General features: G+C 36.4%; 1 protein-coding gene and 1 long non-coding RNA gene across 10 annotated transcripts in view; one reads left to right on the top strand and one right to left on the bottom strand.

Moving 5' to 3' along the window:
• The window catches only part of LOC147837656 (uncharacterized), a 55,392-nt gene extending 51,249 nt beyond the window's left edge, over nt 1–4,143 (bottom strand). Inside the window, exon 1 of one of the 2 annotated variants that reach the window (XR_015526144.1) lies at nt 3,992–4,143. This is a non-coding gene — a long non-coding RNA (uncharacterized LOC147837656). The remainder of the gene's footprint in view (nt 1–3,991) is intronic. The other variant, XR_015526145.1, reaches the window with a different exon arrangement.
• lingo1a (leucine rich repeat and Ig domain containing 1a) overlaps nt 1–25,084 on the top strand; it is a 187,638-nt gene that overhangs the window by 120,726 nt on the left and 41,828 nt on the right. For 5 of the 8 annotated variants that reach the window (XR_015525989.1, XR_015525990.1, XR_015525988.1 and 2 more), the window contains exon 1: nt 4,192–4,501. The exons of the other annotated variants lie outside the window; for them this stretch is intronic. The gene's annotated coding sequence lies outside the window, so the exon portion shown is untranslated. Of the gene's footprint in view, nt 1–4,191; nt 4,502–25,084 lie in introns of those variants that run through there. 8 annotated transcript variants of the gene reach the window in all.

A 25,084-nucleotide genomic window follows, 5' to 3' on the forward strand; every position in this document is an offset into this window, starting at 1 on the left:
TATTATTATGTATATTATTTATTATTATGTATGTATAAATAGTATTATTTATAATAGTTATTATGTTATATTATGGTAATATATTATTATATTATTTTATTTTTAGATCATTATTTTTATTTCATTTATTTATTATTATATAATTTTATATATAATAAAGATAATTATTATGTAATATTATATAGAGATTATTTATTTATATTTATTTATTTATTATTTTGTATTTATTATCTTTAGAATTACATAATATATAGAATTATATATATATATATATATATATATATATATATATATATATATATATATATATATATATATATATATCTATATAGAGTGAGAATTATATAATAATAATAATAATAACAATAATTAATATTAATATTATTATTAATAATAATAACAATAATATTATTATTACATTATATTAATATTTATAGATCATTATTATTATTTAATCTATTTAATATTATCTATTTATTATATGTAAAATTATATAACGATAATAATAATAATAATTATTATTATATAATTGCTAAATATATAATTCTATTTAATAAGATTGACTATATATATATATATATATATATATATATATATATTTTTTTTTTTTTTTTTTTTTTTTAGGGATTGGGATACAGATACAAGTTTTAAGTAAATTTTAAGTAATTTTGATTCCTTAAAATTTGACGTTGTTAATGTATGAATTGATAATAAGAACAGGTGTCGCAGTGGTTAGCACTGTTGCCTCACAGCAAGAAGGGCCCTGGTTTAAGTACCGGCAGGGTCAGCTGGCATTTCTGTGTGGAGTTTGCATGTTCTCCCCATGTTGGTGTGAGTTTACAGTATGAACCATCTTTGTTTTAAACATTTAAGTCGCTTAAATTAATGTTTTGAACAAACAAGTAGGAATCGCAACATAATACAGTTGAAAATTACATATATTTATGATTTATGAATGACACAGACCTTGTTACCTGTTACTTAATAGACACTTTAATTTTCAGAATTATTATTATTTTTTTATTCATTCATTCATTTTCTTTTCGGTTTAGTCCCTTTATTAATCAGGGGTCGCCACAGCGGAATGAACCACCACCTTATCCAGCATATGTTTTATGCAGCGGATGCCCTTTCAGCCACAACACAACAATGGGAAACACCCTTACACACTTTTTCACTCATACACTATGGCCAATTTAGGTTATTCAATTCACCCATAGCGCATGTGTTTGGACTGTGGGGGAAACCTGAGCACCCGAAGGAAACCCACGCCAACACAGGGAGAACATGCAAACTCCTCACAGAAATGCCGACTGATCCAGCCGGGTCTCGAACCAGCGACCTCCTTGCTGTGAGGCGAACATGCTACCCACTGCGCCACCGTGATGCCGCTTTTTTATTATATGACTTATTTTGAAATAATAATCAAATCAAAACCATCTAAAATGTTCAATTCCCTGAGGTGTATTGAATTGCACACCCTTAATTCATCCTCCCAGATGTTACATTGCACATCGAGAAGTTCATTTTAATAACTCGAGACTCTTGTTAGCTGTGACACACACACAAACACACACAGCGCCAGGCGTTAAGTGACTACCGTCCTGCAGGTTTAGTCTTTGCATAGTCGTGGCGTCTGCAGAAATCAGTCATAACTCATCTGTTAATGCAGCCCGGTCGGAATAAGACCATCGATCCAGGCATACGTCTGTCTGGAAAATCTCCTGAACGCAGCTTTAATCTGATTTATCACGCAGAGCGGAGCTGAAAATCCTGGGCCGCCCATTTACTGAATGCAGTTATGGGTGCGTGTGATGTGCACTGACCCCTATGAATTTAAACAGACAGCTGTTATGTCACAGGAGGCCGTTTGTTTATGCTGCTCACAGCCATTGTGTTCAAACAGCTTCTTCAGGCAGATGCTTAAGGTGCCCAGAAACTGCATGTTTTTCAGGCAGCAGAAAATCTGCGTGAGAGCAACAGCGCCCCCAACATCTCATGTGCGGTACTGCAGTCAAACATCAGCCTGAAAAGACCATTCAGGACGGTTTCTTTGGCATAAAAAGTGCAGTAGGTGGTTCCATGAAGCTTTTGTAAGGTAATACTATAGTATTTTCACGTTTATTGTATGAAATTATCAATAAGTCAGAAAATTTTACCTCAGGTTTTTCCTGAAACATCATTAGTTTAACTCAAATATGAACAAATTATTATTTAAAGGGATAGTTCACTCAAAAAATGACAATTCTGTCATCATTTACACACCCTTTTCTTGTTTCAGATGTCTATGAGTGTCTTTCTTTTGTTGAACACCAAAAGAAGATAGTTTAAAGAATGTTGGAAACCTGTAACCATTGACTTCAATATTGGTTTTACTACAAGAGATGTCAATGGTTACAGGCTTCAAATGATCTTCCTTTGTGTTCAACAGAACAAAGAAACGCAAAGGTTTCACTTGAGAGAGAATAGATATTGAGTGTATTTTCTGTGAACTACGCCTTTAAGGTTAATGGACATAATTGGCTAAATTGATTATAGGCGAATTATCAATTTTGCATGAATTATATGCACAGAAAGCATGTATACATTGGCATGTGTCAGATATGCCGATGTTTGTGCTGACTACAGATTTGTAGGCCTTTAAATTATTCCTGAGACTTGGACGGATGAAGACCACTGATCGATAATTCTCTTAGGTGTTTTTAAAAATCCCCACTGTTGCATTTTAGTCATAAATATGGAGGTTTATGAAGATTATATAAGTTGACATCATTATTTCGACCTCATACTCACAACACACAATGCCCTTCTGAATGAATTGTCTCCTTAAAGACCTCACTCGCAATGTATGGCGATGGAAAGTATGTAAACGTTGGGCATATGTGTCAAAATTTGGCAATGTTTGTGCTGACTGCAGATTTGCAGGCCTTTAAATTATTCCTGAGACTTGGACGGATCAAAACCGCTGATCGATATTTTTCTCAGGTGTTTTAAAAATCCCCACTGTTGCTGGTCGGTCATAAATATGGAGGAATTGAAGGTGATGTGACTTTTAAAAAACTGTACTGTTTGATTACCATATTTATTCAGCATTCTGCCAATAACTATGCTATTCATAAGTTGGTTTGGATAAAAACAACATCAACAACTGAATGAATACATTTGAAATATGTATTTAGATATACATGTTTGGACTATGAAACTTCAAATACTTGCCATGTTGCCTGTAAGGATGTGTACATTTTTGTGTGTTTATTAATTTCTTTTGGGCTAAGTCCCTTTACTAATCTGGGGTCGCCACAGAGGAATGAACCGCCAAATTATCCAGCACATGTTTTTACGCAGCGGATGCCCTTCCAGCTGCAACCCATCTCTGGGAAAAATCCATACACACTCATTTTTGTGTATATTGATTTGTTATTGATGTTGCTTAAAACAACTGTAAACTCAAAATTGTAGGTAGGTAGGTAGGCAGGCAGGCAGATAGATAGACAGACAGACAGTCAGACAGACAGACAGACAGACAGACAGACAGACAGACAGACAGACAGACAGACAGACAGATAGATAGATAGATAGATAGATAGATAGATAGATAGATAGATAGATAGATAGATAGATAGATAGATAGATAGATAGATAGACAGACGGACAGACAGATGGACGGACAGATGGACGGACAGATGGACAGACAGACAGATAGACAGACAGACAGACAGACAGACAGACAGACAGACAGTCAGACAGACAGACAGTAGGCTAATAGATAGATAGATAGATAGATAGATAGATAGATAGATAGATAGATAGATAGATAGATAGATAGATAGATAGATAGATAGATAGATAGATAGATAGATAGATAGATAGATAGATATTCTGACAACTGAAGTGTTACGTAACAAACGTTGCTGATGCATTAAAGATCGATTCTTCATAGTATGACAGTTACTGTAGGCTACTTACTGATGTTTGGGCGGGAAATACGCACCTCGTGGTTAAATGTCGTGAGCAAAGACATGTTTCCCTCAGTATTTACGTAAGAACCTCTCTCTCACGAACAGATCGGTGCAGTTTATTTGTTCAGACATTTTGGAGACTGAATAAGCGCGACTGGAGACGCGCGCGCGTTTCGGTGTGTGCGCGCGTGCCCGTGCGCGTGTGTGAGGTGCTCTCATTCGGCTGCTGGGTGAGTCCAGACTGCAGACGGGAGCAGAGCTGAAACACTGCCGTGATTTTAATAGGACAGACGGAGGATATCAGAATATCTGAACGACTCCTCGAGCTCATCGATCAGCCCGACAGATGACGCTGATGAAGATGATAATGATGTCCGTGCTCGCATGAAGAGAGTTTGTATGTTTGCGCCTGTGAGGGATTGTCTGCGATCATATGAAGGGTTTGTCACACACGGATATTAGCACTTTCCGCGGTGTTTCTGGACGGATCGTCGTCTTTTAAGGGATGAATATATTGTATTGCGGAGATACGGAATGATGCTGTAAGTTCACAACGCTTCAGATTTAAATGTGTGTGCGTGCGTGTGTCATAAATAGGCAAATATACATATATTTAACAACATCACGCATACACGAAAGTAATGGTGGCTAATAATGTCTTATATCGTGTGTGTGTGTGTGTTTGTTTGTGTGTGTGTGTGTGTGTGTATATATATATATATATATATATATATATATATATATATATATATATATATATATAGGTGTGTGTGTGTGTTTATAATGAGAATAATGTAATTACTGTAACCATGTAAATCTTGTACTACCTTACATTATTGATATTTAGTATCCATCTTACAGTTAAATCTTGGGCTGGCTTCATATTGTCAAGATTCCAGACAATTAACTCTAGCATGTAGGTCAGTTGTTGTCTATGAAGCATTTTTTCTAGATTAATGATTTTGTCATTTAGTTGTTGAACAGACGGCAAATATTCCACCACACTGGAAGAAATCAGTTTGACATGTTAGGAAATTGAAGGGTGCTCAGGGCGAAAAAAAAAAAGCCCTGGTATAATGGATTTTTTTTATAACCTGGTTTGATGCATGAATCCTAGCATTATGCACGTGGCCTTCAAATTAATGCATATAATATGAGTTAATGTAGATAGAAGTTTACGGATAAAAGGTGACCATCTCAGTCATGTGCATGTGGATTGATTCAATTGAAGTCTCTTTAGAGTGTTATGACCACATAAACGTACAAAAATCCTAGTCCGAATCAAATGTAGGCTTAAAGAATGGATGGTTAACCCAGAAATGGAAATCTGCTCTCAATTAACTCATCCTCAAGTGTTTCTAATCGGTTAATATTTTCTGTTGAACTCCAAAAAGATATAGAACAAATGGAGGGTAAGTTAATGACGATAACAGTTTTTATTTTTGAGGTGAACTGTACTTTCAAGGGAAAAATGGCTGGAGGTTATTTTAGAATCATTTTAGGGTGTGTTTAAGCTTGTAATTCGGTTGTATTTGGTCCAGACCAATATACCTAGTTCACTTAACGTTCATAATCATGCTTATGTAATGTATGTTTTGCTGCAAAACATACCAAGCATTCAAGCAACATGTACACAGAGCTAAATGTGCTCATTCTAAATGCATGTTTTCTCAGGCAGGGTTCAACAATAAGGACTGCCCAATGGCCCGGGGCCAGTGTGAGAGACGCTTGGGACAGTAGATGGGATCATTACTGGCCCGATTGCAGACACCTTTTTTAAAATAATTTCGAACTGCAATAAAATACCTTTACATTTATACTACTCTTTTTGTTTTGTTAACACAGAATTTTTGCTCATACATTTATTAACATTTTTAAAATGTTATTTAAATACATTAGTTAAATAGTTATTAACAATTACAGATTATTATTATTTATTATTATTATTTATATTATTATTTTTGACATATTATTTAAAATATGTGGCCAAAAAAATTGCTTAAAAATTAATTTTTTTCTTTGGTGGGGCCAGTAAACATTTTGGCAGGGCAAGTGAAAATCTAAACCATTGGCCCAATCGAACTAGTAGAAAAAATCCTTAACGTTGAATCCTGTTGGGTGAAATTTCATAAGGGATTGCAAAATGTCCAAAGGAGTCAGTATCTTACACACACTGCTCTGAGGACACGTTTCTGAAACCTGCTTTGAATGTTTTTGTGAGGAAGAAATTGGTATTTTTGAGTTTTCTGATCTTTTTATGACTGCATATTGCGACGTTAAGAATTGATTAGTTTAGATGTATTTGTTATTGGTGGGGAAACAAATTGATAGACCGTAGTATAGTGATTTTATATCAGATAGATCAGATGCTCATATTGGCAATATTTTATTATACAATTTGGTTGAATATTAAAACAGATTTCTTTATTGTCCGTGCAGTAGATTGTTGTGTTGGGTTTATTTCTGGTAGTTTGGATCATCTTCATCATGCTGTGAGTTGGTAAAACAAAGATGGTGGCATTGCAAAAACGTGCATGTGGTTTTCATTCAAGTTTTGGTCAAGTTCTGCTTGACAATGCAATTCATTTGCAGTGCAGCAATTTATTTAAAATGAGATAAACATGTTACTGAGTTGCGCTTCCCAAAAGCATTGTGACTTTAAGCATCATTTTAAAATTGTCGTAGGATGGTCGTAGGTCTACGAGAACTCTGGAACAAACAATCATAATAGCTTGTAAAAGACAATCGGCAGATTACACCCACCTGTAGCTTTATTCAAGTGCAGTTTCCTACAGACATCAGATGTTTACAGCCATATATAAATCACATAAATGTGAAATTGTAGCTAATATATTTGAACATGTAGGGAAGATTTATTTTCAAATGTGTAATTCTAATGGTTGAGACAATTATGTACATTCAAGAAATGACTTTTGCTGCCTGTTCAAGCTACTTATTTAAAGTGAGTTTACGCAATTCTTAAGATTTTTTGTTTAATTGACGTAAATCTGTAAAAAAAAACGATTAAGTCAACTTAATTTGTGTTGGATGAACATGAAGGAATTGTCTGTAACCTAGAATTTTTTACAGTGTATATGACCATTTAGCAATATTTCGAATATTACGCTCCATAAATGACTTATATTTTATATATGTGAAATCAAATTTCTTTATGGGGTGTGATTGTAATAGCATATTTTTTTACTTCATAGTACATCCTATTACTCCATTTTTAACAAGTGAAAACCGAGATACACATCTAAATTAAATGACTAGACAAAATAAATGAATAAAATAATTAAATATGATTTAAAGAATTGAAAAAAAAAAAAACATAGGGAAATAGGGATAAAATAATAAAAAAAAAGGAACCTGTCAAGACGTGCATGGATGCGAACAAAACTCATCCATGTATTGGGTATTTCTGCGTATTCTTCTGTTTTTTATCCTCACGTTGTTGTTTTTTCGAACCGTTTTGTGCCTCAGTCTCAAGGTAGCTGCTTTAAATAGACTGTTCCTGACTGCTAATCCACATGAGATGCGAATTATTGGGTTAAACATTCAGGATACCTCTCCATGTAAGGTTTCAGCACTTTGGAAATGGACAGCGACTCCTAAGTAGCACATGAAATTAGCTCTCTCAAGATCAGGTTGTGTGACATTTTGGGAAACAGACATTGAATTACTACTATCGTTCGAAACTTTTCATGTACATAACTCTATTAAGAGTCAAGAAACATCATTCCCACTATCCTACAGCTTAGTTCCTGATAATCAGAGGCCGCCACAGAGGAATGAACCTCCAATTACTCAGGCATATGGTTTGTGCAGCGGATGCCCTTCCAGCTGCAACCCAACACTGGTTAACACCCATACACTTTCTCATTCACACACACTCATACACTTTGGCCAATTTAGTTCTTCCAATTCATTTATAGCGCATGTCTTTGGACTGTGTGGGGAAACTAGCGCACCCAAAGGTAACCCACACGAACACGGGGAGAACATTCAAACACCACACAGAAATGCCAACTCTCCCTGCTGGGACTCAAACTAGCATGTCTATGATGATGCAATGTGTACATTTCAATGTGGAGTAGTGTCATATGAAGCTGTAATATTGCCCTAACCAACAAGTCCCTAACCCCAACCTCAGAACCAGTCAAATACTGTGTTGGTAGGATAATCTGATGGGTAGTATAAAATGTCTGGACACCGGTCCTGTTTAGTTAAAACCATAGACTGTAAAATATATGGACGTAGTATCCGTGACGTCACCCATAGGTTTCTAAAGAGCGCAAAAGAAGCCACAAGTAGGCGCGGACAACCGTCGCCATTTTGTTCGCGCGTCATCACACCCACGGTGGGATACCAAACAAGGGCAAAGAGGCAGAGAGTGAGCGGAGCTACAGGCGCATGCTGGAATTTAGCTTGGACCTGGTTCAGACACACACGCTTAATACGTTATCACCTGTGACTCGTTTGTATTCTGACCACTTGTGCTTGGCTGTATACTATATCAATAAAGTGTTTAGTCTTTTAAAAACACTGCTGTAATACATCGAGCCACTAAACATTGTTCTTATGACGTTTTTCAACAGGAGGAAAACACTAATTACTTCCAAACACTTCAGATATAGTCTGTTAGTTAATGTAAGACTATTGATGAAATCCAGCATAACACTGTATGACAACGCTTCAGATGTTCTAGAGCCTACAGCTAATCAATCTGACAGGTTCTGGAGTGCATTACAGCTCTAAATATAAATATAAACGATAAATGATCTTAAATAAAACAAATACATGTATAAAGATGGTATATAAGTATATAACTTCACTCACATGGGAAACGGAGGCCACGTGAATGGTTTGTGAGCACAATTAAGTGCACTCAGCATGCCATGCCATCTAATAATTGTAGGAAACAAGTCCAAAAGGCAGTTGAATGTGTAAAGCTACATAAAACAACACAGAAATACCATAAATCTGCCGAGTTCAGTGGCTAATCTGCAGGATTCAGCTGAGGTGATGTGACGGCGACCAACGAGACCTAGCTGTCACTCAAGTGGCCACTCCCTTAATTATGCAAACTTAATATGACTTAATATAAAGGAAACGGATGAGTTATAAAAAAATTCACCCCCTCACAGTTGTCATGAAGGGTAATATTAGCTGTATTAACCAAAATCTTTTTTTGTACCAGGCTGTAAACACCTTTTTTTCTGCTTCTAAAGTTGGCCATTCTAACAGTGGGCTCAATTGAAATTTGCTCTGTTTTGGAGCCAGGAGCGGCCAGGACTAGCGGAATTTCGGATGAATTGCAGTTTTAGTTACTTCCGTATTGGCTTCCTGAGGGAGAGCGGTAGGTTGCCGCTTGGTTAAAACAGATGTTGCCATGTTAATGTTCCCCATTGGGGGCATAATTTAAAGCTGGAAACTGGTAATATATTGCAATATATTTAAAATTCCAATAACATTGTGTCGTGACAATATGGTATTGTGTGGACTAGTGATTCCCACAGCTAGAATTTGTTCAGTGTTGCTTTGATATCCAATTAAACTGCAGCACTGGCAGCGTTCGCATTTATTCAAATGAACCACATCAACAGAGCGGTCGAAGCAGAGTTTGGTTTTGAACGTGCCAAGTGTGAACACACCCTAAAAAGCTGGCCCAAGCACTCAAGCATGAGCAGCTGTCTTAAATAAGTGCCGCGCCGTTCAGTGAAGTTGATTTCTGAATCGATCTGATTTTGGAGTCGAGGATTTGATGGCAGGTGCCGCGGTATCTCCGTCCACACAGAATATTAAATCAGTCTGGGCAATTTCAACCCAGCTGGCTTGGTCTATATTGAGTTGTGTGTGTGTGTGTGTGGGTTATCCGTAATGTCTGCTGCTGTTGGATTAGTTCTCCATATAAATCTCACAGGAGCTGAAAGATTTCCCACAAAAATACTGGTCCAAGTATCACTTCCTCAATGTGAGCTGTGAATTCAAGGCATTGGTGAATAAAAGCTTGCATACACACTACACTTGGAGCGCAGGGTTTGGATGAGCGCACTCGCCATTTGTTACACCCACGTGGGCATTTATTGAAAGCAGGCTTGACGTGACCACGCTCAAAGATTTGACCCTTTCTCCATTGGCGAAACACATAATGTGCGCTTCATTGTGGTCGTTGGTTTTTACAAATGTTATCGACGGTGCAATAAAAGAGAATCAATTGGCTTTGTGTCAACAGAAATCCCTTTCATTACGCCGGTGTGCAAATAATATGATGTAGATGTAGGTCTGAATGATGTCATTCTGACAAGGCTCGGGCGAAGCTCTGATTTGTATGCTTACTTGATGGTAGCGATGATATCTGGCTTTAAACTCTAGCAGTGTGACCGGGCTTTTTGATGAACACGTTTGCAGCACAATGTGGTGGGATTTCAATGGTATATCCAACAAGGTGACCGTGTTCCCCCCGATTCCCTGGATACTCAGCGTTTGACCGCAGTCACCAGTCTTTAGGGAGAAATGGGTCATTTACTGGTAATAGTTTACCAGTTATTGTAAAATCTGACATTGCTTGCTTGCATCCAATGTCGTGCTGATGTTGTTTATTGAATGTGGAAAAACTGAAGTATTGAAGTTTCACAGCAGTTGCAAAAGCAGTAGGTTGAAGGTTTGGTGAACTCTAAAGTACTGGGTTGTTTTAAACCCAACGTTGAGTCAATGTTGACAAACCCAGTTTGGTTTATTTTTTTAAATTAAATTTAAATGATTTTATTCATGTATATTTTTAATTTAAGTTATTTATAAGTACAAAACAGAACAAAAAACATTTATACAATCTCTAATATGTTTTTTATAAAAATGATAAGGAAAAAAATACAGGGGAAAAAAGGATCAAATTAAAAAAGTAAATTAATTAAAAAATAATAATAAATAGATAAATAAACAAAGAAATAAAAAGCACCTGTCCATCCAAACTTGCACCATATCGAGTAAATACTATACACCATTTAGTTTTACTTGATCAAACTCAATATATTGAAAAGAAAGAGTGAAATTGTCCATGAATCAAAGCGCCCTACTTTCAACTCTTAAAAAGATAAGCAAGGAAGAGGTCCCAGATTTTTTCAAAATGAATTCGTTCAAGCTTAAGAGCAGCAACCATTTCAGTCAGCCATTTATGAAAAGTAGGTGGTAAAGTGGTAAATTACTTTTTTTTTAACCCAATGGTTGGTTTTGTCCATATTTAATCCAGCCTTTTAGAGTTTATAGAGTGTATTATTTGTGCACTATTCTCCTGTAAGTCATATGCAGGCCAGACAGACTCTTCTGACAGTTTTGTCTGCATTTTTTCTGCAGAATTTTGTACACAATCTGCAGATTTATGTAGATTTTGAGAGCATAGTAACTGTTTTTTATAGTAACGTTTTTCCAATCTTCTATTGTCTAATTTTGGTGAGCCGGTGCATATTGTAGCCTCAGTTTCCTGTTCTTAGCTGACAGGAGCGGCACCCAGTGTTGTCTTCTGCTGCTGTAGCCCATCCGCCTCAAGGTTGGACGTGTTGTGTGTTCAGAGATGCTCTACTGCATACCTCAGTTGTAACAAGTGGTACTGTTGCCTTTCTATCAGCTGGAACCAGTCTGGCCATTCTCCTCTGACCTCTGGCATCAACAAGGCATTTGTGCCCACAGAACTGCCGCTCACTGAATATTTTCTCTTTTCCATTCTCTGAGATGGTTGTGCTTGAAAATCCTAAACGCTCAGTTCAAAGTCTAAGCATTTTCAAAGTCCCTCAAATCACCTGTCTTCCCCATTCTGATGCTCGGTTTGAACTGCAGCAGATCGTCTTGACCATGTCTGCATGCCTAAATGCTTTGAGTTTCTGCCATGTGATTGGCTGATTAGGAATTTGTGTTAATGAGCAGTTTGGACAGGTGTGCCTAATAAAGTGGCCAGTAAGTGTATATTAACACACATCTAAATAAGTAAATAAATAAACTAAATAATGTTCTTAAAAATCTGTGGATTTCTGTGTGCGCAGAAATTTTGCCGATTCGTCTGAACGGGGAGTTTTTAGTATATTATTGTCATGTAAACATACCCCTAAAATGAACTCACTATTTGTTCCTCCAGTGAGCCGCTCAACTGAATCAGTGATTCAGCGAGTCAGCTCTGATCAGTCCAGTTTGTGAACGAGTTGTTCAGACAAGTTTCGTGGCCTATCATACACCCAGCACAATAAGTCGCAAGATGAGTTTGGCGTGATTTGTTGCTATTTTCAGACAGTAATTTTCTCGTTTTGCGGCACATTGTTTAAATAGCAAATCCATTTGCGCCACTTTGTGGACTCATGGGTGTGCCGGTCTAGAAAAGGGTTAAGGCGCATTTTGAAGAACTGACTATAGACTGCGCCATTGACCAACTAAAAGCGGGTCTAAAATCCAAAACAGAGCAGGTTAGTTATGTGCCTATGTAGGTCCAAACGCTTACACATACCTTGATACACACAGGATGTACAGCAATACACAAATATTATAACATATAAAACAATTAAAGGAATAAAATGTTAGAAAAATTATTATTTTCTACATAAATATAAAAACCACTGCCTCCATGCCGTCTTCATGCCTTCTGTTTATTTATAACTTGCATTTGTATAATGTTATTATTATTAGCAGTATTATTAATTATAAGCGTATTTGTATTTGTTTTAATAAAAACAAGTTTAGATTTGTCCTCCTGTTGGGTTTTGGAGACGTCTGCATCACCATATGGGGCATAAGACTAGCACGTGTGTTTGGATATAACTCAGTTGTTTGAACACGCTTCATTATTATTGTTCATTACTTTGCGCTCAACAAACGAAATTAAATATGTTGGCGAATGGATGTCTTCAGTGAGTGGGATTCCACTGTTTCCTTACTCCATGAAAGTAAAGGAGTAAAGAATAAAAGTAAAGTAAAAAGGCTGAATGGAGGAGACTCGTTCTTCATCCTCGTGCTGCAGATGGTTTGTTTAACTGTTTTCTCGCTAGTAAAGCATTTAGTTTTTCCACTTACAAAGTCCGCCATGTAAATAGCAAATGCGGCATGGCATGACGCAACTGACTCTAAAAGGGGATGGGAGATGAGACTCTGATTGGTTTAATGCACGTTATGCTCAAAACACACCCACAACTCACTAAAAGAATAAGCACAACCCTGTTAGACCATGTGGCGGGCGCAGAACGTATTTTTTTAGTCCTTAAAATAACAAAAATGGATTCGGATGCGCCCTTAGTGCTTTTGCGCCATGCGCTAGACTTTGCGCATGGATCATTAAAATAGAGCACTTAATGTCTAAATATTTAAATGATTAAATATAAAATAGTTCCAAATAACAGCTTTGTTTTTAAAATAATGAATCATTACGAATTCTACTTCAGATCTCTGTCACCTAAACAGAACGTAAAATAATTTTAAAAAAAACTAAGGGCTTACTTCATTGTGAACAAGTTTATTGAACTACTTTGTGTTTTCTGTAAAGCTTTTTCTTTAATCCATATATTAGCTAAAGAAATTCAAACAGGTTTGAAGTGAATCAAATTGTATATTCACCAAAGAAAATGCTAATTTTTAGTCTCTGCATGTGGTTTGTTGTTTACTATTGTGATCCTTAAAAATGCATTATGCAAAGAAAGGGCGGGGCTTATTATGGGGAGTTGCTTATCCCATTATGTCTTATTGCAGACGACTTCCTGCATACACACTCACTCACTCACTCACACACACAAACATTTACCCTCGACTCTTTAAAGTCAAATCACTTACAGTCTCATTGTCAGAGCGAGAGAGAGAAATAGAGCAGCTTACCGCTAATCTTTAAATGAAATGCTTTTTGCCCAGGAGAAAAGCCCCACTGAATAACTATTATTTCATCCATTAGTTTTGCATTAGTTTCCTGAAATTCAAATCGCTGTCTGTTTAGTGAACAGTCAGGCTCGCTGCATCCCAATTCAATTATTTCACCTCTTTCGGTCTCTGTTATTTTAATAAGTGATATTCTCCGGCAGATGTTTAACACCACAGCATCATATCACGCTTTAAGATATGACCAATAGAGTTAAAAAATTAGTTAAAAGTTACCGACACTGTAAAAAATGCTGGGTTCCACACAATCGATTTGTGGCGAGACAACATGAAGAATTTAAGTAACATATTAGTTTTTACAAATATAAGTAGATTAAACATAAAACACTGAAAATATATACATAAATGCTCCCAAATATATTTTGAGGCTGCATAGATAAATTCCCAGGCGCATTTGCAAGCAAAACAGTAGCAATTTCGAGCCCTGAAATGTATCCCTCTGTAAAAACCTTAAATGCAGACATAAATAAAACGGTAAAGTCGTATGTACTGTAGTAGCTGCTGAAGTGACCCTTTAAAACAATCACCATTGTAATTGACACAAATTGATAAAGTGCTGCGACAACATGAAAACTTATTTAAATCGAGCTGAACCAACATAATTCCTGAGGTTTTGGGGGAATGACTTCAGTTTGTAAAAACATTTAAGTCAACTCAATAGATTTGTGTTGGGACAACATGAAGGAATTCTTTTATAGTGTATGTAAGTTTTTATAGTGTGCATATTGGCTTAGTATCATCCACTGCCAGCAATTCTGTCATTGACTTAATCCAGCCACCCAGTCACAATACACACACTGCCCACAGACGGACCTAAATAAAACAAGCCGATCAGCGCCCACAGCCCAGGCTCCGGCGCACGACTACCTGACATTTCCAAGCCGTTCCCATCGAGTCTTCCATTGTGATTAACATTTACTCAGCAGGCCTAGAGCATCTTCTCCCCGCAACACTAATGAGCTCTGCTGGCTCGTTACTGCCAATTCATTTCCACAACATCCTCCGAGTCATCACAAAAAACATGAATCCAGCGCTCCCAACTGCCGCTTCACGTGGCTTTATGGAGACGTCTTCAACTGTACGTAATGTCTTTTTAAAGGCGAGACACTGCAGGCGATTCTGAGTTTTTATGCACTTGTCAGTTTGGAGGTTTTGTTATGTTATTATTATTTTTTTTTTTTTGTTTAATGTTAAGAAAACATGCAGAATGAGCTTTTTAAGAATTGATTTTGTCGCACTTTATCAATTTTCTTCAGCTATTACAGACAAACAACTAGGGATGCAACGATTATAGATTTTGGTTGTACGATTATAGTCTGAGAAAAAAAATCACGGTTTCACGGTTATCACGATTATTATGCATTCATTCATTTTCAAACCCCACTAGTTTAGAATAAGATGAAAACTCCTTATATTTTACAGTATTATTTATTGCTGTTTAGTAACTAATTAATACAGCACAAAATGATATAAAAAAAACAAACAATAGTAAATTACTCTCTTTGTGCTTAAACATAAGTGAATGTTTTGACATTCATTCATTCATTCATTTATTCATTCATTCATTTTCTTGTAGGCTTAGTCCCTTTATTAATCTGGGGTCGCCACAGCGGAATGAACCGTCAACTTATCCAGCACGTTTTTACGCAACGGATGCCCTTCCAGCTGCAACCCATCTCTGGGAAACATCCACAAACACTCATTCACACACACACTCATACACTACGGACAATTTAGCTTACCCAATTCACCTGTACCACATGTCTTTTAAACTGTGGGGGAAACCGGAGCACCCGGAGGAAACCCACGCGAACGCAGGGAGAACATGCAAACTCCACACAAAAACGCCTACTGAGCCGAGGCTTGAACCAGTGACCTTCTTGCTGTGAGGTGTCAGCACTACCTACTGTGCCACTGCTTCACCATTTTTGGCATTTAAACAGAAATCATTTTACACTGTAAATAAATAACAGAGCAATAAATGAATAAAAATAAGAATAAATAAAAAAGAACAGTATTTCTCTAATGCAGGGCTTAAAATTGCCAGTGTTCCTAACTATAAAAATGTAGGAGCACCCACCAAAAATGAATGAGCACCAATGCATTTTGTATATTGACGAATTTATTGTATTTCAAAACAACATCAATTAGGACTAACCAAAACCAGAAACAACTATCAAACTAAGGCTTGTGATGATTATTTGTTAATAAATAATTTGATTGCCATATTAATTGTATTAAATATTAAAAATAGTACATTTGGATAAAAACAATAATATGTAACCCCACCGGTTCTACGCCACCCAACTCGCTCCTAGCTGGTATCGAACCGGCGACCTTCCGCATGGGAGTCAGTTGCTCTAACAAGGAGGCAAAAGACCTTGACCTCTAGCGTCTGTCGCTAGAGCACCTTTAGAGGTCAGAGGAGTGAGGTTTACCTGCACAGCACACACTAGCTGGCCTCCGTTACACTCACCCCCCTAAACCTCACTCCCATCCGGGTCACGGCACCAATGTAACTCTACCGGTTCTATGCCACCCAACCCGCTCTGAGCTGTTATCGAACCGGCGACTTTCTGCACGGGAGTCGGTTGCTCTAACAAGGAGGCTAAGAACAATGGCCTCTAGTGTCTTTCACTAGAGCACCTTTAGAGGTCAGAGGAGGGAGGTTTACCTGCACAGCACACACTAGCTGGCCTCCGTTAGGTTTACCTGCACAGCACACACTAGCTGGCCACCGTTAGGTTTACCTGTACAGCACACACTAGCTGGCCTCCGTTACAAATATATATGAGGATAATGATTTAAAATATCAAATCTACATTCTGAATTTGTCATTTTGATTGTAAAAATAGTATATCAATATATTATCATAAATAAATGCCATAAATTTAATATATATTTTATTTGACATGCTTATTAGAAACAATTAATTTAAACTATTCCAAAATAATATATATATATATATATATATACACACACACACACACACACACACACACGCATACATACATACATACAAACATACATATATACTGAAAGAGAGAGAGAGAGCTTGAGACCTTTATATATAATTTAAAGAATAATCATAATATTAAGATTATTATTATTTTATAATATAAAAAATGACGATTGAATACAAAGCTATATTTTAGTCTAACACGTGTCGACTAATATCTTAAAATGTTATAAAACTTATATAATTTGCCGTTGCTGTTGCAGTTTGACAGGATTTGGTTCAGTCTCTATAAACTTTATATTTTGCTTTAACCTTCACTTCATTGTGTAGCATTTGTCAAATTCATTGGTAGTGAAGGTGCAGATTGAGGTGTCAGTGTGGGCGGGGCTTGTTTTGGAACTTAAGTACTTGATTTGCTCCTGAGGGCAATTTTTCTTTGAAGATGTAGGCGGAGCTTAAAGTCTCAAAGTGGGCTGTGCTTGAATTGCAACTTGATAGTGCTTGATTTTTCCCTGAATCAATAAATGTGGGCGGAGCTTCTGTTTATATGCAAATCTACAGTTTGAGGTGTTCTCAAAAAAGTCCTGTATATGTATTTTTGCATTTGTGTGTGTGTGTGTTTCACCTTGTGTTAGGGACCAGAATGCAGTGTGTGTGTGTGTGTGTGTAATCAGTATTCCTCTCAGGCCAGTAGATCGATGGAAGCTCAGCAGCTGGTTTTGCTTGCCGAATAAGATGGCAACACCCATCTGGTTTGTGTGTGTGTATAAATCTCTGTGTATGTAGTGTGCATATATCTGTGCGATCGGTGTGTGTGTGTGTGTTTGAGCCGGTTTAAAGTGGTTATGAATTCTTCAGGATGGCGTGCAGTGATGCTCAGTGGCGATGCTGCTTAAAGCTCCATTAAGGTGTGTGTGTGTGTGTGTGTGTGTTGAAGAGGCTGAGGTAAGCATTCCCAGGCTAATGCTTTCTTTAATTGGATTTGTTTATTCATCAGCAGTCCGGCTGGATTTGCGCTGTGAGGTAAATATGCCGATCGCACCCGCAGTTTAGCCCAGATCTGAACCAGAGGATAATTCATGTTTACAGGAGACGCTCAGATGAGGAGGCGTGTCATATCTGTCTTAAAGGGGCTGCATTTGCATATTCTGTTGCAGCCTCGGGAAAACCCCGCCTTAATGATGTTGCTGACACATCCTGCCCTAGCAACTGTTGCTTTCAGCCATTTTCAGTTTTGAGCTAAAGACTCTTCTGCTCACCAAGGCTGCATTTGTTTAAAAAATACAGTAAAAATTATAATATTGTAAATTATTTGTACAATTTGTACAGCGTCACTACTGTCTGTGTAACAATCCAAAAACAAGCTGATCGATGTAACGTTGCTGCATATAAGTATAAATTTTATTCAAATAGATTTTTAATGTATTTTATTTAGAATGAGTTCATCAAGTGATAAATGAATTCATTCAAAATAAAAAAAATGCTAATGAACCTAATCTTCAGTTGTAAGTTTTGATTAAGATCGCACTAATTACTAATTACAAAACTAATTCAATATCTGAAGTGAACTATATGTTGCTGTTTTCAGTAGTATGGCTATAAATGCCATGTAAAATGGCATTCAAACTCACATTATTAGCATTTAACACTGATTAAAGCACATGAGGTGTACCTGAGGTGATCGTTGTTCACCTGTAAGAAAGCCATTCTAAAATATAAATTTTAGGCGATGGTTAGAACAAAAACTCCTTTTAGTACAGAAAATATTGTGTAATATTGGTGTGCAATACTTAGTTGAATCCTTGGGTGTCAAACTTACTGCACCTATAAATCCTCTTCTGTAATTAAAAGTACATTATGTAATTTTTACCACTAGAGGGCGTTTATTCACAACAAACAAAGGCATATTTTAATGACAACATTACTGATTGTGGAATCATGGGAGGTGTGGTCTTCATTCCAAACATCCTATGCAAAAAGTATGAAAGCGTGCGATTTTTAAAAGGAGGCGTTTCCCTAAACCCAGCTCCTGATTGGAGGAGGAGCAAATCATACTAAAATGTACGAATGAGATCAAATAGATGAATACGAATTAGCCTATAAATGAAAGCGTAACGAAATGCTGTTATATTGCGTTAAATAAACACACAACATTTTAAAGCAACTTTGGTGTTTACGTGTTTTCTTTTAAATCCAAACAAAAAACCGAAGGTCATTTGCATGATCTTTCTTGTTAAAAAAAAAAAAAAAAACATTTGTCTAAATATTCAGGATATTGTAAGTACACAAGTCAGCAAAAATATATAACGCTCTTCCAGTGCTTTTTGGATAATTAATTAAATAAAATTGTACATATTGTGCATTCAAAGTAGTTTCGTAGCTGTTTAGCGCTCATTATACATCTCGACGATAAAACAGGACAATCGCAAAATGCCAATATTTGCATATAATCAACATGGCTGCAGATACCTTTTAAAAATAAATTAATGATCCTCTTTTACAGTTAAAAACACAGTATGTAATTTTCGCCACTAGTGGGTGTTTATTCGCAACTAACAAAGGCATATTTCGATGACGTCATGACTGAGTGTGGAATCATGGGAGTTGTGATCTTCATTGAATACATCCTATGCACAAAGTATGAAAACATACGATTTATAAAAGTAGGCGTGTCCTCAAACCCCACCCCTAACCCTACTCCATCATTCGGGGAGGAGCAAATCATACTAAAATGCTCAAATGAGATCAAACAGATTAATACGAATTAGCCTATAAATAAAAAGGTTACGAATTACCGTTTTGAGATTGCGTTAAATAAAACACAAAATATTAAAGCATCTTCGGTGTTTCCGAGTTTTCTATTTAAACCAAACTGAAAATGGAAGCTGTGTGACAACATTAGCATGAACGCACTCTTAGCATAATTAGTATGATCTCGGTAGTTAAAATTAAAACAACACAGTTCGAAACATTTGGGATAATGTGAGTGCACAAGTCAGCAAAAATATATAACACTCTTCCAGTGCTTTTTGGATATTTAACTAAATAAAATTGTACATATTGTGCCTTTTTAGTAGTTTCGTAGCTATTTACGCACATTTAACATCTCAACAATAAAACAATTTAACAAAATATTCGTATATTATTAACATGGCTGCAGATGCTTTTTGAAGTGAATTATTAATCCTCTTCTACAACTGAAAGCAAACTGTATGTAATTTTCACCACTAGAGGGCGTTTATTCACAATAAATAGTTGTGATCTTCATTATATATATATATATATATATATATATATATATATATATATATATATATACATGATTTATAAAAGTAGGCGTGTCCCTAAACCCTACCCCTAACCCTACCCCATCATTAGGGGAGGAGCAAATCATACTAAAATGTATGAATAATGTAAAAATTAGCCTATAAATAAAAAGGTTACGATTTAACGTTTTGAGATTTGCGTTAAATAAAACACAAATTATTAAAGCATCTTCAGTGTTTCTGTGTTTTCTATTAAAGCCAAACTGAAAATGGAAGCTGTGTAACATCTTTGGCATGAACGCGCTCTTCGCGTCATTAGCATAATCTTGCTAGTTAAATTAAAACTGCATTTGTTATCATGTAAGTACACATGTCAGCAAAAACATCACACTATTGAAGTGCTTTTTGGATATTTAACTAAATAAAATCGTACATATTGTGCCCTTAAAGCTTCGTAGCTATTTAGCGCATGTTACAAATCCCAATGATAAAACAGGCCCATCCCAAAATGCCAATATTCGCGTATAATCGACATGGCTGCAGATGCCTATGAAGTGTCCGAGTGTGTTTTTTGTGGTTGCGCAGGATTGATTCTTCTTCTCTGAAGCATCCAGATCAATCGGCAAAGACTAAAATAGAAAGTGAGCCGAGGTTTGCCTTCAGAAGAGAAGGAAAAGAAGCATCGTAGAGTTGCGGAGGTGACGCGATCGCAGCCGAGGGTTTGTGTTTCAGCAGACGCCTGGAGACAGAACACCATTCAGAGACACTAAACTATTGCTGAAAACTGAGCTAAGTGTCTGTGTGTGTTCATGTGTGTGTGTGTGTGTGTGTTAAAGAAAAAGCAAGGCTGTGCTCCATTTCCAGATAGATAGAGAAAGAGAGAGCGAAAAGATGATACGGCGCAGACAGGAAGCTTGTTGATGGATGGCAGTGGGATATCAAGAGTCTTTCCATATTAGAGATGAATGCATAGTTCAATTTCCACTACATATACTCCCTGATGGGTTCACAGGAAAACAGGATGGGCTCTGTGAATCGAATCCCTGCCGGAATCAACCGGGGTCACTGTGGCTTAAAGAAACGCACTGGGTTTGATTGAGACGCAATGAGCCGAATCGACACCTTTGGCTTAAAAAGGACTATATACAGTACATTGGCACATTTTTAGGTTGCATTAACTTTGGTTGGGTGAACGTAGTGGTACAAGTCTGCATTGTTATATGTCAATTCAATACTTCTTATAGGTTTGTAAAAATTTTAAGCATTTTGGATTTCCAGTGAGTTATGTTGACAACGTTTGTGTTGTCGACAAACTAAGTTTTGCAAGCTCTTCTATGTACGTTTTACGTACGGTTCGTCCGATAGACAACACCGGCATTGCGATCCTCTGCCCACCTCCGCTGCAAATCCGCTCGCGAAAAGTACACACTCAGGCCCTGTTTACACTGTCTTTGTTATTAAATGGCATTTTAGAACGACAACGATTTGACATCCACAGTGGCGTGTAGCATTTCCGAGCAGCCCTCTTTCCTCACTACCCCTAAAAATGCACATCACGTGACCACACAGACACAGACGCATACACAGCCATGCGCTCGAAACAGCAGGTCCAGGTAGTCAGAGGACTGCTTCAATCTTTCACTCACTTGTACTTAGTCATTTTAGCGAACACCTCAGATACTGTGGGCTGGTTTCTGTTGGTTGTGCGTCTTTTTTACCGACGCCATTATAACGACACAGATCACTGCCTATTCACGAGTCCCGCAGAAAAAGTGATTGACAGGTGGTAATTATGCGTGTATCTTGCCTTTATTCATTTACTGTATGATTTGTTTATGGGTAAAACAAAGACCATGCAGGTCAGGTAGTTTAAACGGTAGGCTACAAATAATTAATTGGTCATTAATTAATTAATTATTCATAATCGAAAATCGAATAGAATCGTGCCTTTAGAATCGAAAATGTAATCAAATCGAGGATTTGGAGGATCGTGACACCCTTATCATATAGTATTTTTGAACTAGGTATGCTTAATTAATGCTCCGCAGTTAGTATTATATTACAAAACCTCTGTCAACATTTTTAATAGAAGCCATTAGTTCTATTTAGATTTTGCTCTATTTTGATGATCCATGCGCAAAGTCTAAAGTGCAGGGAGCAAAAGCAATAAGGGCGTGTCACAAACCACTTTTGCTAATATAAGGACAGAAAAATCCGCTTTGTGCCGTGGCGCATGGTCTAAAAGGGTTGAGCTTATTTTCTTAATGAGTTATAGGTGTGTTTTGAGAATGAACCAATTAGAGTCTCATCTCCCACTGCCTTTAAGAGTCAGTTGCGTCACGCCATAGCGCATTTGCTGTTTACATGGCGGACTTTGTAAGTGGAAAAACTGAGCGTTTCTCTAACAAGAAAACAGTTAAACAGAGCATCTACAGCGCGAGAATGAGGGATGAGCCTCCTCATTATTTACTTTCACTCTCGTGGATGTGGAAACTTCATGTACGCAAAGACATCCATTAGTCTATAAATAATCAATTGCGTTTGTTAAACGCAAAAAATCTTTCAAAACTATTTCTAAATTCAGTTCTAATTTCCAGCAAATTAATAAATGAACAATAATAACAAAGTGTGTTATATACAAATACACATGCCGTGCCCCATATGGTCTAAACCTAACTGGTGGCCAAATCTAAGCTTGTTTTTAATAAAACAAATATAAATATGCATATAATAAATAATACTGCTAATAATAATAACATTATACAGAAGCAAATTGTCATGAAAAAGCCCCCTGAGATAAAGAAGGCATGAAAGTATGGTTTTTATTTTTGTGTAGGCTAGAAAATAATGTTTTGTAACATTGTAATCCTTTATATTTATATCATAGTATCATATCATAGTAGTGTATATATATATATATATATATATATATATATATTTATTTTTTTTATATATTTTTTTTTTCATATGTAAAGATATTTGCGTATTGCTGTACATCCTGTCTGTATTAAAGACCCCATATTATGCATGAAATAGGGTCATGTTTTGGTTATATGGTTCTCCAACAACATACTGATATGCATGCAAGGTCAAAAAACACTTTCATGGTCTTATAATATGAATTTATTTTAACCTATTTATCCAAGCGACTCCCATATGAATCGTTCAGTGATTCATTTGTCCCTAAACCCCTCCTTAGCGCGAGGCTAATCTGGGCTGATTGGACCGATGACAGCCTGTTGTGATTGGTCGACAGCGTTCAGCGTGAGACAAATGCCCAGCGCAGTTTGTCAAGCCCTTGGGTATAATAGTATAATAGGGCCCTATGTCTTAATTATAATTATGACTTATTTCCTCTGTCTCACTCGCAGTTCATGTGCGCGCGTGTTGACTTTTTGTAAGGTATAGGCTACTACATAGCATGTAACATTTTTGTTGTTTACATGTGATAATCCATTAATTTGCATACATATTTTATAAGCTGTAAAGGAAAGCTTCACTTTGGTGCAAAGATATCATAAAATCTTTGGATTTGTTGGATTCGTAGATTGAGCTATGTAGGCTATTTAAAATGTATATTATATAACAACTATTAATAACTGTAATTTTCTAAATGGAAAAAAAGTTGGTTTGTTGGTTGTAGCCGACAGATCTGGACATCCCTATTTTGAACCATAGTTTACTGTATATTTTGTAGTATTCTGGACTCTTGGTTAATTATTGCTTTTGCATAACGTATTAGCTGTCGTGAACTACACTGTCAAAAATTGTATGACAGAAAGTTAAGACAACAAATAATATGTTGCTTTAACTTATTTTAAAAAGTAATCAGGTTTTAGACATTTATTGTAGTTATGCAAAGCTTAACTTAACATTTTTAGGCAGTTTAATTGATGTTGAGAAGACTTGAAAAGATCATTTGATTCAGCTAATAAAATTAAGGCTAATAAAATTAATTATATAATTAAATTAATTATATAAATAAATCTATATATATATATATATATATATATATATATATATATATATATATATATATATATGTTTTTTTTTTGTTTTTTTTTTCAGTTTAACAGACTATAGTGTTATGTTCACACCATACACAGCACACACAAATCGCGCTATTCGCGTGTAAATAGATGCGTGAACATTTGGAGTTAACTCGTTTCATATGCGTGTGAAATTCGCTTCACAATAGAGGCAGATTTGGGTCATGGGTGGGGCTTCTGTTTGTCCAGTGACTCTGTTTTCGTTGCTAAATGGCTAATATGGAACTTATTGAAAGAGTAGCTTTGCTTTATGTGCTTTAGGAAGGCTGAAAAACTGTAGATTTGTTCGGCGCCTCTGTCTTTAATTAATGTACATCCTTTCTGAGGTGCACCCAGTTCTGTGAGTTCATCATCTCCAGAAATAGTACCTGGATGATGGAAGCTTTCAGACTAAGCTGCGCCCAGTTTGATGAACTGTTGACCGGTATCGGCAGGAAGATTTCTCACGATTTCTCATGTTCTCACGAGACATGCCGCAGGATGTCTATTTAGGTCTTTGCATTGACTCAACATGTAAATCACTCGCTCTTGATGCTTCATCTGCGTCTGGTGTCAGCGCACTATAGTAAATACCGAGGTAGTAGGCTGTACTTTAATTTTTACTATAGTAACCTGTGTTGTATTGTTGTTTAACACACTGTATCTAGTTTTACTTCAGTTTAGTGTTTGGTCATATTTTGATAATAGTTATTTTATTATCACAGCTATAGAATTGCCACAACATTAAAGAAATGGATGGTTCAAAGAATATAGTATTTACTCTAAATTACAAATTACTATAATATTTTTTTCACGTGGGTCTTTGTGAGCTTTCCTGATAAATGAATCAGATCGTTTTCATCCCAGTAACTGTGTTTTGAGTTTGCATTTGAATCCAATTGATTTGCCGAAATCAAAATGCGGATGGTAATTTATGAATGCTAGCCAGTGGAACTGCTGCCTGTG

This window comes from Danio rerio, chromosome 25 (genome assembly GCF_052040795.2).
Source record: "Danio rerio strain M-AB ecotype USA chromosome 25, GRCz13ab, whole genome shotgun sequence".
In the NCBI taxonomy this organism is placed as follows: domain Eukaryota; kingdom Metazoa; phylum Chordata; class Actinopteri; order Cypriniformes; family Danionidae; genus Danio; species Danio rerio.